General features: G+C 38.3%; 1 protein-coding gene across 1 annotated transcript in view; it reads right to left on the reverse strand.

Moving 5' to 3' along the window:
* Positions 1 to 14,613, reverse strand: part of GLIS3 (GLIS family zinc finger 3) — a 486,336-nt gene that overhangs the window by 418,278 nt on the left and 53,445 nt on the right. The gene's annotated exons all lie outside the window — the stretch shown is intronic.

Raw genomic sequence — 14,613 nt, forward strand, 5'->3', positions numbered from 1 at the left:
CCAGATACTCTTGGTTAGCTATTGCTTCTCTTGTGATAATCTCCATTCAAACACCCTGGCCACTGTCACCACAGAAACTTTCAATCTAGGCACTAGCCAGGCCCCATCCAAATAGGATTGTACCTTATACCAGGACCAAATTCAAAGTTGAAATTACTCCTTGAATCATGGGCTAAAGAATGGATATTGTGCTAACAATCATGGAAACAACATTAATTTCCTTGCACATCCCCCATAAGAGCTCTTCAGTAACTGGGTGCATTGTAATGAGAAATAATATTTTGAAGGAAATCTTTATTCTCTGAAGAGTAGGTCTCAACAGTGGACTTAAAATACTCAGCAAACCATGATGTACAGAGATGTGATCTCATCCAGGCTTTGTTGTTCCGTTTATAGATCACAGGCAGAATAGATTAGCTTAATTTTTAAGAGCCCTAGTACTTTCAAACGGTAAATGAACATTGGCTTCAACTTAAAGTTACCAGCTGCATTAGCCCCTGACAAGAGAGTTAGCCTGTCCTTTGAAGTTTTGAAGCCAGACATTGGCTTCTCCTCTCTACCTATGAAAGTCCTAGATGGCATCTTCATAGAAGATTGTTTTATCTACATTGAAATCTGTTTAGTATAACCATCATCAATGATCTCAGCTAGATCTTCTGCAGAACTTGCTGCAGCTTCTACATCACCACTTGCTGCTTCACCTTGCCCTTTTATCTCATGGAGACAGCTTTTTTTCCTTAAACTTCATAAATCAACTTCTGCTAGCTTCCAACTTTTCTTCTGCAGCTCCCTCACTTCTCTCAGTCTTCATAACATTCAAGAGAGTTAGGGCTTGCTCTGGATTAGGCTTTAGCTTAAGGGAATGTTGTGGTCAGTATAACTGTCCATCCAGACCACTCAAACTTTCTCCATATCAGCAATGAATATATTTTGCCTCCTATCCTTCTGTTCATGGGAGTAGCAGTTTTAATTTCTTTCAAGAACTTTTCATTTGCATTTCCTTTTTCCTTGCACAACTTGGCTAAATGTTTGTCACAAGAAGCCTTGTTTTGGGCCTATCTTCGTTTTTGACATGCTTTCCTCAATAAGCTTAATCATTTCTAGCTTTTGAGTTAAAGGGAGATATGTGCAACTCCTCCTTTCCCTTGAATACTTAGAGGCAATTATACAGTTATTAACTGGCTTAATTTTAATACTGTCGTGTTTCAAGGAATAGGAGAGCACAAGGAGAGGGAGAGAGACAGGGCAATGGACACTCAGTGGAACAGTCAGAACACACACAACATTTATGAGTTAAATTTGCCACTTTAGCCTTATATGGGCCAGTTCATAACACCCTTAAACAATTGCAGTAGTCACACCAAACATCACTGATTATGGATCTTCACAATAGATATAATAATAATGAAAAAGTTTGAAATATTGCTAGAATTATCAAAATGTGATTCAGAGACATGAAGTGAGCACATGCTGTTTGGAAAAAATGGGGTGCCAATGCACTTACTTGATATAGATTTGCTATAAACCTTCGATTTGTCAAAAATACAGTAACTGCAAAGTGCAATAAAGTGAAGCATAATAAAATGAGGTATGCCTATATTTGTGTGTTTATTGTTAATATTAAGAGCTTAAGTGACCTGCTCAAGGTCACATGACTGTTTCAGAAAATAGGCTTATCTGACGATGGGCCTCTTAGTCCAAGCTCTTTGCTCCTTCACTAAGAGTCCCTAGAGTCTGAAGGACTAAAAAGGTACTGCCACATACACTCCATGCCATCAGTCCCACCTGCCTCAGGCAAGGAAAGCTGCACCTCACTGGACTTAATAAAAACGTGATGGGGGGAGTCACTGAGGGGGTAAAGTTGGGGAGGGTCTCCTGAAATATGTGTACAGACAGAAGGTTCATGAACGTACCACCACTTAAGACTCAAAATGTACCTCTAATCCCAGCACTTTGGGAGGCTGAGGTGGGTGGATCACAAAGTCAAGAGATCGAGACCATCCTGGCCAACATGGTGAAACCCCGTCTCTACTAAAAATACAAAAAAACAAAATTAGCTGGACATAGTGGTGTGTGCCTGTAATCCCAGCTACTCAGGAGGCTGAGGCAGAAGAATGGCTTGAACCCAGGAGACGGAGGTTGCAGTGAGCTGAGATCACGCCAGTGCACTCCAGCCTGGGTGACAGTGAGACTCCATCTCAAAAAAAAAAAAAAGACTCAAAATGAAACTTTTATCAACTTTAAGTTTCTAACAACTAGATCTCAGTCATTCAGCCATGCTGGAATTATGCTCAGAATGTTTCTTGAAGTGATTTAGTCCTTTAGGTAAGTGCCAAACCAAGCAGAAGAATTCATTTACCCCCAGTTACTCTTGCTGGCTCTAGACTAGCACCCTTTCCAATGGCCAGCAGTCCTCCTGTCTGTCTTCTTTGGAACCAACGTCTAATGCGAGTGTGAATGTACAGATGCGAGTGTGAGCGTGTAAAAAATGCACTTCATCAGGGGCACTGAAGTACTCCCCAAGATAAAAAAAAAAAAAAAAAAAAAAAAAAACCTTTTATCTTGGATGAAAACCAAGATCATTATCATTTAACTGCTTTGCTGTACTTAAACATCAATAATAACAGGGCTGTGCTCTGGTGAAAACTGATTAAAGAGGACCAAAAGAAAGAAACAGAGGACTGAGAATCTCTCTATGCAGAAAGCATCCTGGCATACTGATGAACTTCTTTTTCAAATGGTGCCAATCGACAGAAACAACAATCACCTCTAAAGAGCAAAATAACTATGTAAAAGAGATTCTGAGTATGGCTCAAGCTGCTTACTGATTAACGCTTTTGCACACAACACTCTACACAAACCTGTGTAGTCATTGTTCCTAGTAAAACAAGCCTTTGTTGACAACTGGAGACAAATGATCCTTGCTGACCAAGTTCACTGTTCTCACACAGCTTAATAGCTGGAGTACTGCTCCCTGGCCACAGCCAGGAAAACTTGACGTGGTTGTCAAAAAAAAAAAAAAAAAAAAAAAGGAAAGAAAGAAAGAAAAAAAGAAAAACTAGAGAAGAGGGGAAACCTTTGTTCTGAAGGTAAGAAGGAGCCTGGATGATCTCATGCCCTAACCATGTTTGTGGTTTACATCAGTATGTCTCCTTCACTTATTAAAGTTGTGAGTTTTTAAATAGTTCCTGCTCGAAACAAACAGAGTATCATATTTAAGAATTCCCACTATTTAAAAGTGTTTCCCTTTTCCTCCCTTTTCCACATGGGTTGGGATGGGAAGGATTTAATATTTGTTTTTAAGTCAAACAGTTTTTATGTTACAGTATTTGCAAATATTGGCTGCAACCGTGAACTGTAGAGGCATACCTAATTTTAAGAAAACCTGGTGGAAAAAATGTCTGAAACTTCAAGCACAACAGTCTAATTTCCACCACATGACCAAAAATAATTCACTTCAGGGTTACTGTCAATGACAAGGTTCCCACAGTGCCTCGTTTACTCATAAATATTATTAAGCCCCCACTATGTGTAAGGCAATTTTAGGCACTGTTTACATAAAACAAGATTAATTTTATTAAAGTTTCATTTAATCCCTAAGTTTTTAGGCCCCAAATCTATTACATATGACAATGTAAATCAGAAAAAGAAATCCTTCCAGCTGAGGCTGTCTAAAACTTCTCTTCTGATTGGCAGATGCCTTTCTTACTTCTTTCCATGATAATTCATTAAAAATATTTTTTTGAAACAAGTATGGGCTCAATATCATCTCAGGTGAGAATCATTTCCAGTTGCAGTAAATCTAGGGAATCGTTTACTCTGTAGCCTCATTAGGCGCAAATGGCCATTCTTACTCTGCCATGCGGAAGTCACAGAAGTGTTTTAGAAAGCAATTTAGCAATAAGTATAAAGAATTACCAACATGTTCATTTCCTTCACTCATTTCATTTCAAAAATAATCCTGAGAAAATAATCCAAAATAAGGGAAAAGTGTATTATGTATTACAGCAGGTTATTCAGAATAAAGAAAATATCCTTCAAAATAACCTAAAACACCCTTTGAAATAATTTAAATATTAAAGGCATAGCCAGTTAAATATGGTACAGTCTCTAGATGGAATATTACACAACCATAAAAATTATGACATAACATGAAGAATGAATAGCCACTCATGGCAACTTTACATTAACTGGGAAAAAAATCAGAATGTGGAATTAATTCTATAACATAACTACAAGTATTTTAACATAGATATGCAAAAAAATAGTAGTTTGATATGAAAGATAGATGAAATCTCAACTTCAGGCTCAGTCTATTGAGCTCTGAGGCATGGCTGAAAACCTACAAATGACATCATTATCATTCAAAATGACAGTACTTTTTTAAACCAGCTATTTCAGTGTAGCACTTTCATTACCAAATTCTGTTATCATTTTTACCCCTAATTCCATAAATGTAAATTTTAAAGTACAGTTTGTTAAACTGTTACATGACCTGATTAACCCACTCATTAATCAGACATGCCTTTTGCTTTGCAGTATGTTTTCCACTGTTTCATTTGAGATTAACTTTAAATTGAGAGAATAACTACTGACAGGTTCATTTATCTCTTCCTGTTTTGGGACACACTGTAAGCACATTTTCTCTTTCCCAATTCTCTCCAGCTTCAGCATTTTATTTAGTTTGGTGTGGCTGTAAACAACTTTCCCTTCCCTAATTAATTCACTAGCCCAGCAGCTTCCAGGGACAAGATCAATCCGTTCCATGTTCCCTTTATTCTACCTATGAGCAGGGATGTCCAGAACTTCCTCAGAATTTCTACCTAAGAATGTTCTAGAACAAAAATTTTCCTCAGGAATTTCCTGTTGCCACCCTGTCCTGTTTCTATACCAGTGAGCACAACGTCAGGAGTAAGTCTTTAGGATCACTCCCTACAAAGGGAACTGGGACTTCTCATTCCTGCTTCACATGAAGTTTATTCCCCCGCAAAGAACCTCCTGAGAGACTGAAACAATGTGGGTAAAAGGAAGGCCAAAAGGAGGAAGGTGATCTCTTAATAGAACTCAGTATTTAATCCTCCCCCACCCCTAACCTCTGCCCAGAATAGATGACACAGAAGAGAGAGAATTGTTTTGGTAGAGAAGAGGAATATGACTCTGAATGTACTCCATTTTGTTTGAGAACAAGAGAGCCTACCCACATGAGAGAAGATGTAAATCATCCCCCAACATTCTAATTTCCTTCCTGAAATATTTACAATAACTTTTACCAGTTTACAATAATTTTTAAAAAGTGACAAATATGCCCTCCCCTTACAGTCTAAAATCACTGTGGCTCCTGAACTCAGAAGGCCCCTGTGAAGCAACCAAAGAAAGCTTAACCCTTTCTGGGAAGTAGAATAAAAGTTCTGCCAGCATTCTCTCAGTTCTTCATAACAAAGAAAAAAAAGAACAATTTACTGAACACGTGTTCTCTCTGTGTGTCATTCCTCATGAGTCAGACACCTTCTATCCACTATACTGTGTGCCCACTTGACATCTTTCTTCCAGGGTTGGCTTTCTTTTATTAAACCCTTCAGTGCTAAGGTCCCAGAGCATTCTATGATTCAGGTTTTCCCTGGGGTTAAGACTTTTGAAATGACTGGCAGAGATATGGACCCTAACTGCTAAGACTACTACAGCTGTAACAGCTACTACAGTGACTTTTTCATCACTAGGAAGCCAATTCAAAACAAAACAATTAGTTGCTTGTTCTCTCATACAAGTTCACGGCTTCTTCATTTTTTTTTATCTGTGATGAGGAAGACCAAGTTCTCAAACTTACATATTCGTATTCCAGTGAACGATCCTAGATTACAGGCAGCAGGCTTGGGACTATTCCTAGAGACCTGGGAGCAAACTCTACTTCATCATTAATGAGAAAACATTTATGACAACCATCCCAAAGCATCAGTCATTGAGATCTTGGTATCAAGGCTGAGAACCACCATACTACTGCAGTCTATCTTTCTATAAATTCAATGTAACAGAAGGTCTACGCTTTGGAGGCTATACTGGTCCTGAATAAGTAATCTAAAGATTGTTTCTGATTTTTCCATTACCTACTTCCCTCCCTTATTAGATTGCACCTAGGACATTAAATAGGTTTTCATTTGAATATACTAACAGCTGATTGCAAAGTGTTTTGAGGCTATGTCTAAATGCAGTAGATAAAAGGACTGTGGTCTATTTGTACCGTCCACCATGGTCATTAGATTTCAGGAGTGTTTGCAAATGACACTGTGTATTTCCTAACTTTGTATCATTAGACCTTTACAAGAATAAAGGGTAACAGCCCCTGTCTCAAACTCATCTGCCTTAGTCATTATTAAGTTACTTTTTCCTAACTTCAGTTTTTTGTGTTGAATTATTTCTGCAACCATTTAACTTGATCTTTTTTCAGTGGCAACTGAAGATAGATAAAATTATGTTAAGTAGTGGACACATATTTTATGTTTCTTACAATTATTCACCATCTAAAGCAGCAGTCCCCAAACTTTTTGGCACCAGAGACCAGTTTCATGGAAGACAATTTTTCCACGGAGGAGGGGAAGATGGAGGGGAATGGTTTCAGGATGAAACTGTTCCACCTCAGATCATCAGGCATTAGTTAGATTCTCATAAGTAACATGCAACCTGTACCCTGATATGCACAGTTCACAATAGATTGCGCTCCTGCGGGAATCTAATGCCAGTGCTGATCTGATAGGAGGCGGAGCTCAGGCAGTCATGCTCAGTGACCCACAGAGAGGTGTGCGGCCCGGTTCCTAACAGGTTACAGACACAAACCAGCAGCAGTCTCCGGTCTGGGGACTGGGGACCCCTGATCTAAAGCATAATTTCAACTGTCTATTCCTGAGATTTTCTCTCCAAAAAAATAAAGCCAGTAATAATTATAAACAAGATTACAAAAGGGAACTAATATTACACTTTATCTTCTTCACATAATCAAAGCATTGGCCTTAAAATCACAGAAAAGTAAAAAAGTTAGAAAAAAATCCAAGACAAGTTGGAATCCTAAAAAGAATGAGACAACTATCTAACATAGTCCTGTTCATCAAATCATAGTAGAAGTACATTAAATTAAAAATGGATACTAGGCTTAATAGCTGCGTGATGAAATAATCTGTACAACAAACCCTCATGACACAAGTTTACCTATGTAACAAACCTGCACATGTACTCCTGAACTTAAAAGTAAAAAAAAATAAAGTAAAACTCCAAATAAATAAAAATTAATGACATAGGAGGAAAAAAGAGAACTTTGGATACTCTTTAGGAAAATATGTATGGGTGTGGGTGTGGGTGTGTGTGTGTGCATACGTGTGCATGTCTGGAGGGGTATACATATGTGTGTACATATTTTAAACTAATTTTCCATTGAAAGAAATCTTAACATGCATTTATTATCCTGTTCTTTCAAAATACTGATTTCAAATAAACATCTCTCTCTGCCTGGACAAACCACCTTTACGATTATGACCGAACAAGAATTTCCTTGCTTGTTTGTGCACACTCTGAAATCTAAAGGTACATTTAACTCCAGACTGGATGAAGTGTGGTAGAGTAGATAGGAAAGATAGCGCTTATGCAAGTATTCCTGATAAACTAAGGAAAATGCACTCCAAGCCTGAGGCAAAAGATGGTGTGTCCCAAAGCAATTCACTGTCAGCTCAACTCTTTTCTTGCAAGACTTGTATTTTATGTTTTAAAATACAAGGGAGAGGGGTTGATTAATGAGTACAGATATACAGCTTGATAAAAGAAATAAGACCTAGTGTTTGATACATCACTAAGTTGACTACAGTTTACAGTAATTTATTGTATTGTTCAAAATAGCTAGAAGAGAATAATTCAAACATTTCTAGCTTAAATAAAAGACAATACTTGAGGTGATGTACACCCACCCCAACTATACTGATTTGATCTTTCTAAGTTATACAAATGTATTAAGTTACCACATACATACCCAAAATACGTACACCTATTAGGTATCAATTTTTTAAAAAGAATTAATGCAAGGGAATTTTACATTATACTCACAGCACATTTGTGCTTTTTGTGTTTTTTTGTTTTGTTTTGTTTTGTTCTGTTTTGTTTTGTTTGAGACAGAGCCTCACTCGCTCTGTTGCCCAGGCTGGAAGGCAGTGGCATGATGTTGGCTCACTGCAACCCCTGCCTCCTGGGTTCAAGCAATTCTCATGCCTCAGCCTCCTAAGTAGCTGTGATTACAGGCGTGCACCATCATGCCCAGCTAATGTTTTTATTTTTAAGTAGAGACAGGGTTTTGCTGTGTTGACCAGGCTGGTCTCCAACTCCTTGCCTTAAATGATCTGCCTGCTTTGGCTTCCCAAAGTGCTGGGATTACAGGCATGGGCCACCACACCTGGCCCCATAGCACATTTGCTTTAATACAAAAATCAAATTGGTCTTCTCTTCTTACATCTTGGAGTAAAATTATGCCACATTTATCCTGCTGCTTTGGGTCTCTCAGCAATGAAAAAGAGCACACAGGGGTGCCCTAGGAGTCTGAGCAGTAAGGGAAAGCCGGTTTGCTGCTGTGTATGCTTCCTGAACTAACCTGGACCCCATGAAACACCTTCCACCTTGGTCAATTTTGGATAAACGCTACGATTTATGATTCTCCACAGTAACACAGGGCTGTCTTTTACCTTCTAATTCTAGGACATCTCCAGGAAGTGCGGAAAAAATGTGCCAACAAATCTATAGAAAACCTGCCCAGGTTTGGCTATTATCCAGGAAATCCTATACGTGTTGCTCAACAACTTGCTTTCTGAGGAACAATTCCGTTTATTCAGAGTTCTATAGGAATCCAGCTGCCCCCTCTGAGGTGAAACCAACCACAGTGGAATTTCAAAGCCCCATGCCCCACCAAACACTGATTCCAGCTAGCTGCTGGGCATGACCAATGCATACCATGGAACCACGCTGGCTGTTGGAGGTTGTCTCACAACAGGCTCCCCATACCCAGTGAGTTTCAAGACTTAAAAGGTAACATGCTCCTTACTCTCATCATGGGACACTCTATATCTGTGCTTATCCAATAGAAAGCCACTAACTATATGTGGCCACTGGGTACTTAAAATACAGCTAGTAGGAATGGAGATGTACTATATAATATACACTCCAGATTCAGAAGACTTTGCAAAAATATGTAAAATATATTATTAACAAATTTTTTTATTGATTATGGGCCAAAATAATATTTTAGATAAAATGCATTAAATAACACATTATTAATATTAGCTTCACTTGTTTCATATTACTCTTTTGATGTGGCTACTAAAATTTTTAAATTATGTATGCCGTTCATATGTGTAGCTTACATTATATTTCTATTAGATAGTACTACTCTTGATAACCCATAAATACAGAAAAGGCCAGCCTTGTATGTACATCAATGACAGTTTAGTGTACTCCAGATAATCTACCATGATTAATGCTTCAACCACTTGGTTCTATATTGGAGAGTCCAGCTTTGGGTCTTCAAGGCCTTCCATCATCAAGAATCCTCTCTTGAGAAACAAATAACCCTAGGGAGACTGACACCTTAATCCATTTTTGATATAAAACCCACTTAATAATTAAGGGAGCTTAGCAAGCTGATATGAGGGTCAGATTTTGTTTAACCTGTGACAGAGTACAGTACAGGAAGGAGGAAGAGGAAGTGGCTGCAAAGGATCTGTCAGAGTGATTGAGGTGAGAGGGTATCAAAAAAATCAACTTTCCCTGTAGTCAGGTGATCCCAGCAGACAGAACCTCAATACACATTTCATTTACACATGCATATGTATACACATACATACACATATAAAGTACTAACACATATATACATATTTAGTACTAACACCAGGATAATCTTGAAAATTGTGGGAAATGGTTCTAAGCATTTTAATTTCTCATTCTTTCTACTTAATAGATTTAGAATAAAGAATATATGAAAAGATGGTTATACTACTTTGGGATAATACAGCATAGACATTGGAAAAAAGATTTTTAATAACCATTTTCAAATATGTGAAGGGTTATTACACAGGGTCAGAACATCAGAGTGTATCACTAAGGAAAATCGAAATGTCTCCCTGGCAGTTTTCTTAAAATAGTGTAGTAGCCTCTCATCTGCCTGGAATGGGTAAGGTGTAATCCACATTGAAGGTGGGAGGCAAAACAGCTGTCGAATTTCTAACTACCACAATGATTTACATTAGGAAGCAAATCAAAATCCCCACCTAATCCACCTGGTATGGGAAGATTTCCTTCATGAGGTGGAACTTAGAAGAGGATCTGGAATAGAGGAGGGTCTATATGAGTATGCCACTTTTTTGTATTGCAAGAAAATGAACTTCTTTCCCTGCCTACTCCTTCCTCTCCCCTCAGCCCCCATGCACATAGGTGCGTGCACGCACACACACACGCACACACACACACCCCCCTAAAATTTCCCTTCCTGAATCCCACCCATCTTTCCAGCCCCACTGACATTCCAAGCCTTCCATAAATCCTTCAGGGCCACCCCAGCTCATCCATACTCTGGACTTCTTTAGTGTTATATGCAGCTGTAGATTAAATTGCAGCTAAATCTCTCAACTCTCCAGAATAGCTCATGTCCTTCATTCCCTGTGTGAAAAGTACACAGCACAGTAAATACACTTGGCTAGGAAGTTACTTTCTAATATGCCAGTGTACCTCAGCTCCTAACAATTGAGTTGGATATTTACCGAGAGTCATTGTGTTTGTTCCCAAACCTGTTAAAGACACACATGCTTATGACTGTTGTGTGCTGTTAGTATTTACATAATTTAATTAAACATTACATAAAATGAGTACAAAAAGAAAGAAATTGCTTTATTCTGAACACTACATTGGAAAGAGTTTTTTTAAGGTGAACTGCTTTTTAAAAACTGCTGCTGAATTAGGTGTGAGACAGATATCTGTTAAAGATCTCAGGGAATTTTTTTTTTTGAGACAAAATTTTGCTCTTGTCACCCAGGCAATGGTGCAATCTCGGCTCACTACAACCTCTGCCTCCCAGGTTCAAGTGTTTCTCCTGCCTCAGCCTCATTAGTAATGGAGATTATAGGCACCCACCACCACACCCAGCTACTTTTTGTATTTTTATTAGAGACAGGGTTTCAGCATGCTTGCCAGGATGTTCTCAAACTCCTGACCTCAGGTGATCCACCCACCTCGGCCTCCCAAAGTGCTGGGATTACAGGAGTGAGCCACTGTGCCCGACCACAGGGAATTTTTAAATCTAAAATGATCCTATACTCGAGTGGTTTACAAATATTTTTAAGTTCTCATTCTACATTAAAGAAATCAACACTTCTAAATTATAAAAGAGTTATCTAAGAAAAAAACGATTGACATAGACCCCAAGAAGATCCTTAATCAAATAAAAGACCTTGGTTCTACATCAAAAGACGGGTAAATAAATACACATCTAGATGCTTTAAGCTGCTGTAATGTGTTTAAGCTATGTATGTATCACAGATTTATGACTTCCCACTTGAACCATGTTTTCTTAATGATCTGAGTGACAATCAGTCCAGATCATGTTGGTTTAGAGGGATTCTATTGGTTTTGTAGGTATGTGGCCTCAAGCCCACAACGATTACTATCACGTCTTTCAGAGAAGAGACTGTTGTTGTCCACAGCCCTCAGCATTCCACACAGGATCAAATGTTTTACAAAAGGCCAAGGTCACAGTTGCCTAGGAATCAGAAGACCCAAATTCTGGTGCAAACTCACCACTCTGCCCAATTTCAATGATAAGCAATTTTCAGGTTCTACATGTATAAAACAGAAACCATAACACTAGAACCACTTACTTCATGTTGTATGTACAGGAAACAGGTGACAAGATTAGAAAGGCAATTTGAAAAGTGAAAAAAGCTATATATGTGTAAGGATGTGCAGTGGATACCAAATACGTTTTTCTTAAATGAGTGAGTAAAGAACAATGGAAACTAATTTACACTACCATCAACAGTGTAAAAGTGTTCCTATTTCTCCACATCCTCTCCAGCATGTTGTCTCCAGATTTTTTAATGATCGCCATTCTAACTGGCGTGAGATGGTATCTCAATGTGGTTTTGATTTGCATTTCTCTAATGACCAGTGACGATGAGCATTTTTTCATGTGTTTTTTTGGCCTCATACATGTCTTCTTTTGTAAAGTGTCCATTCATATCCTTCGTCCACTTTTGAATGCGTTTGTTTTTTTCTTGTACATCTGTTGTAGTTCTTTGTAGATTCTGGGTATTAGCCCTTTGTCAGATGGGTAGATTGCAAAAATTTTTTTCCCATTCTGTTGGTTGCTGGTTGACTCTAATGATTGTTTCTTTTGCTGTACAGAAGCTCTTGAGTTTAATTAGATCCCATTTGTCTATTTTGGCATTTGGTGTTTTAGTCATGAAGTCCTTGCATTGCGGAAGACAGTGTGGCGATTCCTCAAGGACCTAGAAATAGATATTCCATTTGACCCAGCAATCCCATTACTGGGTATATATCCAAAGGATTATAAATCATTCTATTATAAAGACACATGCACACATATGTTTATTGAGACACTGTTTACAATAGCAAAGACCTGGAACCAACCCAAATGTCCATTGATGATAGGCTGGACAAGGTAAATGTGGCACAGATACACTATGGAATACTATGCAGCCATAAAAAATGATTAGTTCGTGTCCTTTGTAGGGACATGGATAAATCTGGAAACCATCATTCTCAGCACACTGACACAAGAACAGAAAATCAAACACCGCATGTTCTCACTCATAGGCAGGTGCTGAACAATGAGAACACATGGACACAGGGAAGGGAGCATCACAAACTGGGGTCTGTTTGGGGGAAATACAGGAGGGACAGCAGTGGGTAGGGAGGTTTGGGAGGAATAACATGGGGAGAAATGCCAGATATAGGTGACAGGATGGAGGCAGCAAACCACATTGCCATGTATGTACCCATGGAACAATCCTGCATGATCTGCACATGTACCCCAGCACCTAAAGTGCAATAATATACGTATATATACACATATGAACAATGGAAACAAGCAACTCTCTAAGACTCCAATGGCATGAAGAAAGGATTGTTTTGAAAGTTGACATAATTTCTAAATGATGTTTGAGGTGATGGATATGCTAATTATCCTGATTTGATCTTTACACTTTATATACAGGTATATAAATACCACTATACCCCACAAATATGTACAGTTATTATGTGTCTATTAAAAAGAATAATAAAGTGCCCTGTATTGATGCAAAGTTGGCCTGAACACAGAATTTCAACTGACTAGCAAAGTAGGTAAACCTCACAAGTTTTGTTCGCTTTCATATCTTCTATTCCTTGCTGTAGCATTTATTTTTCTTTTTCCAGATTGTCTTAGCAAACTACATAAAGAATAATCAGGGAAAAGCAATTTTTGGCTGTGTTTCTCCCTCCCCTATCTGTCAGAAAAGGAAACATCTATTGTGAGTAGCACCCATTTCATTCATGAGGCTAAGAAGCAATAAACCCTCTTAAAATACCTATTTCAGGCCAGGCACAGTGGCTCATGCATGTAATCCCAGCACCTGGGGAGGCTGAGGCGAGTGGATTGCTTGAGACCAGTAGTCAAAGCCAGCCTGCGCAACATGATGAAACCCTATCTCTACCAAAAATACAAAAATAAGCCAAAAGAAACAAAAACAATTAAATAAAACACAATTTTAAATATCTACTTCATTTAAATGGTTAGTGATGCTTTTGCTTTTGCTGATCAGCAATGAAGAACCTTCACATACACCAACCAGCTAATATGAAGCTAGTCACTTCCCAGAGGAAGAAACAGGCCACTATGTTCCCAAGAATGTAGACAGGAAGTATACTTCTCAAGATCTTGTTTAAAGTAAGATATTTTCACAACTCAAGAGGCATGGTCTTATATGGCTATCATTTCCATGCATTTCTCTAAGTGCCATCTGTGGTTGTTTCAGGATGTCTAACGTTACCCTTAAAACGTAAGCTGTGAGTAATCACGTAAGAAGCCATAGCCCATCAATGCAGCAAAGCATTTTCCAAACTGAGACTGCAGTTCGGTAACCCTGCTGACTGCTGCTGACTCAAAGCAGCTACCTGATAGGAATAGGAAATATGCTAAAGTTATAGGTAAGAATTCATCTCATCCTTTTCCTCCTATCATTTCCTAAAACAAAACTGTATATGGCCTGTTGTGGTAGCTATTTGGAGCTTTTAAATGGGCTTTTCAAATTCTGTCTTTGGAACCCCTGATATAAATTGTAAATTGTGTTTCATTGGTTTTTATGAATATTATTTAATGAATATTGGCCAATGAGACCATCTCTGTCATTTTCTCCAGGCTTTTTCACATTGTTTACCCAAACATTGGCAATAAGGGAAATAAAACCAGTTCACATCTAGTTTGATTTAAACATAATACATTTGTGAAAAGTGGTTGAATTCTCTGTTCTACATTTTGTCACTGGAACAACTGAGTCTGTAAACCACTTTGGGTTTTAAAAGCCATGGGTGGCTTTTGTC

This window comes from Sapajus apella, unplaced genomic scaffold (assembly GCF_009761245.1).
Source record: "Sapajus apella isolate SASKATOON/1434 unplaced genomic scaffold, GSC_monkey_1.0 scaffold24, whole genome shotgun sequence".
In the NCBI taxonomy this organism is placed as follows: Eukaryota; Metazoa; Chordata; class Mammalia; order Primates; family Cebidae; genus Sapajus; species Sapajus apella.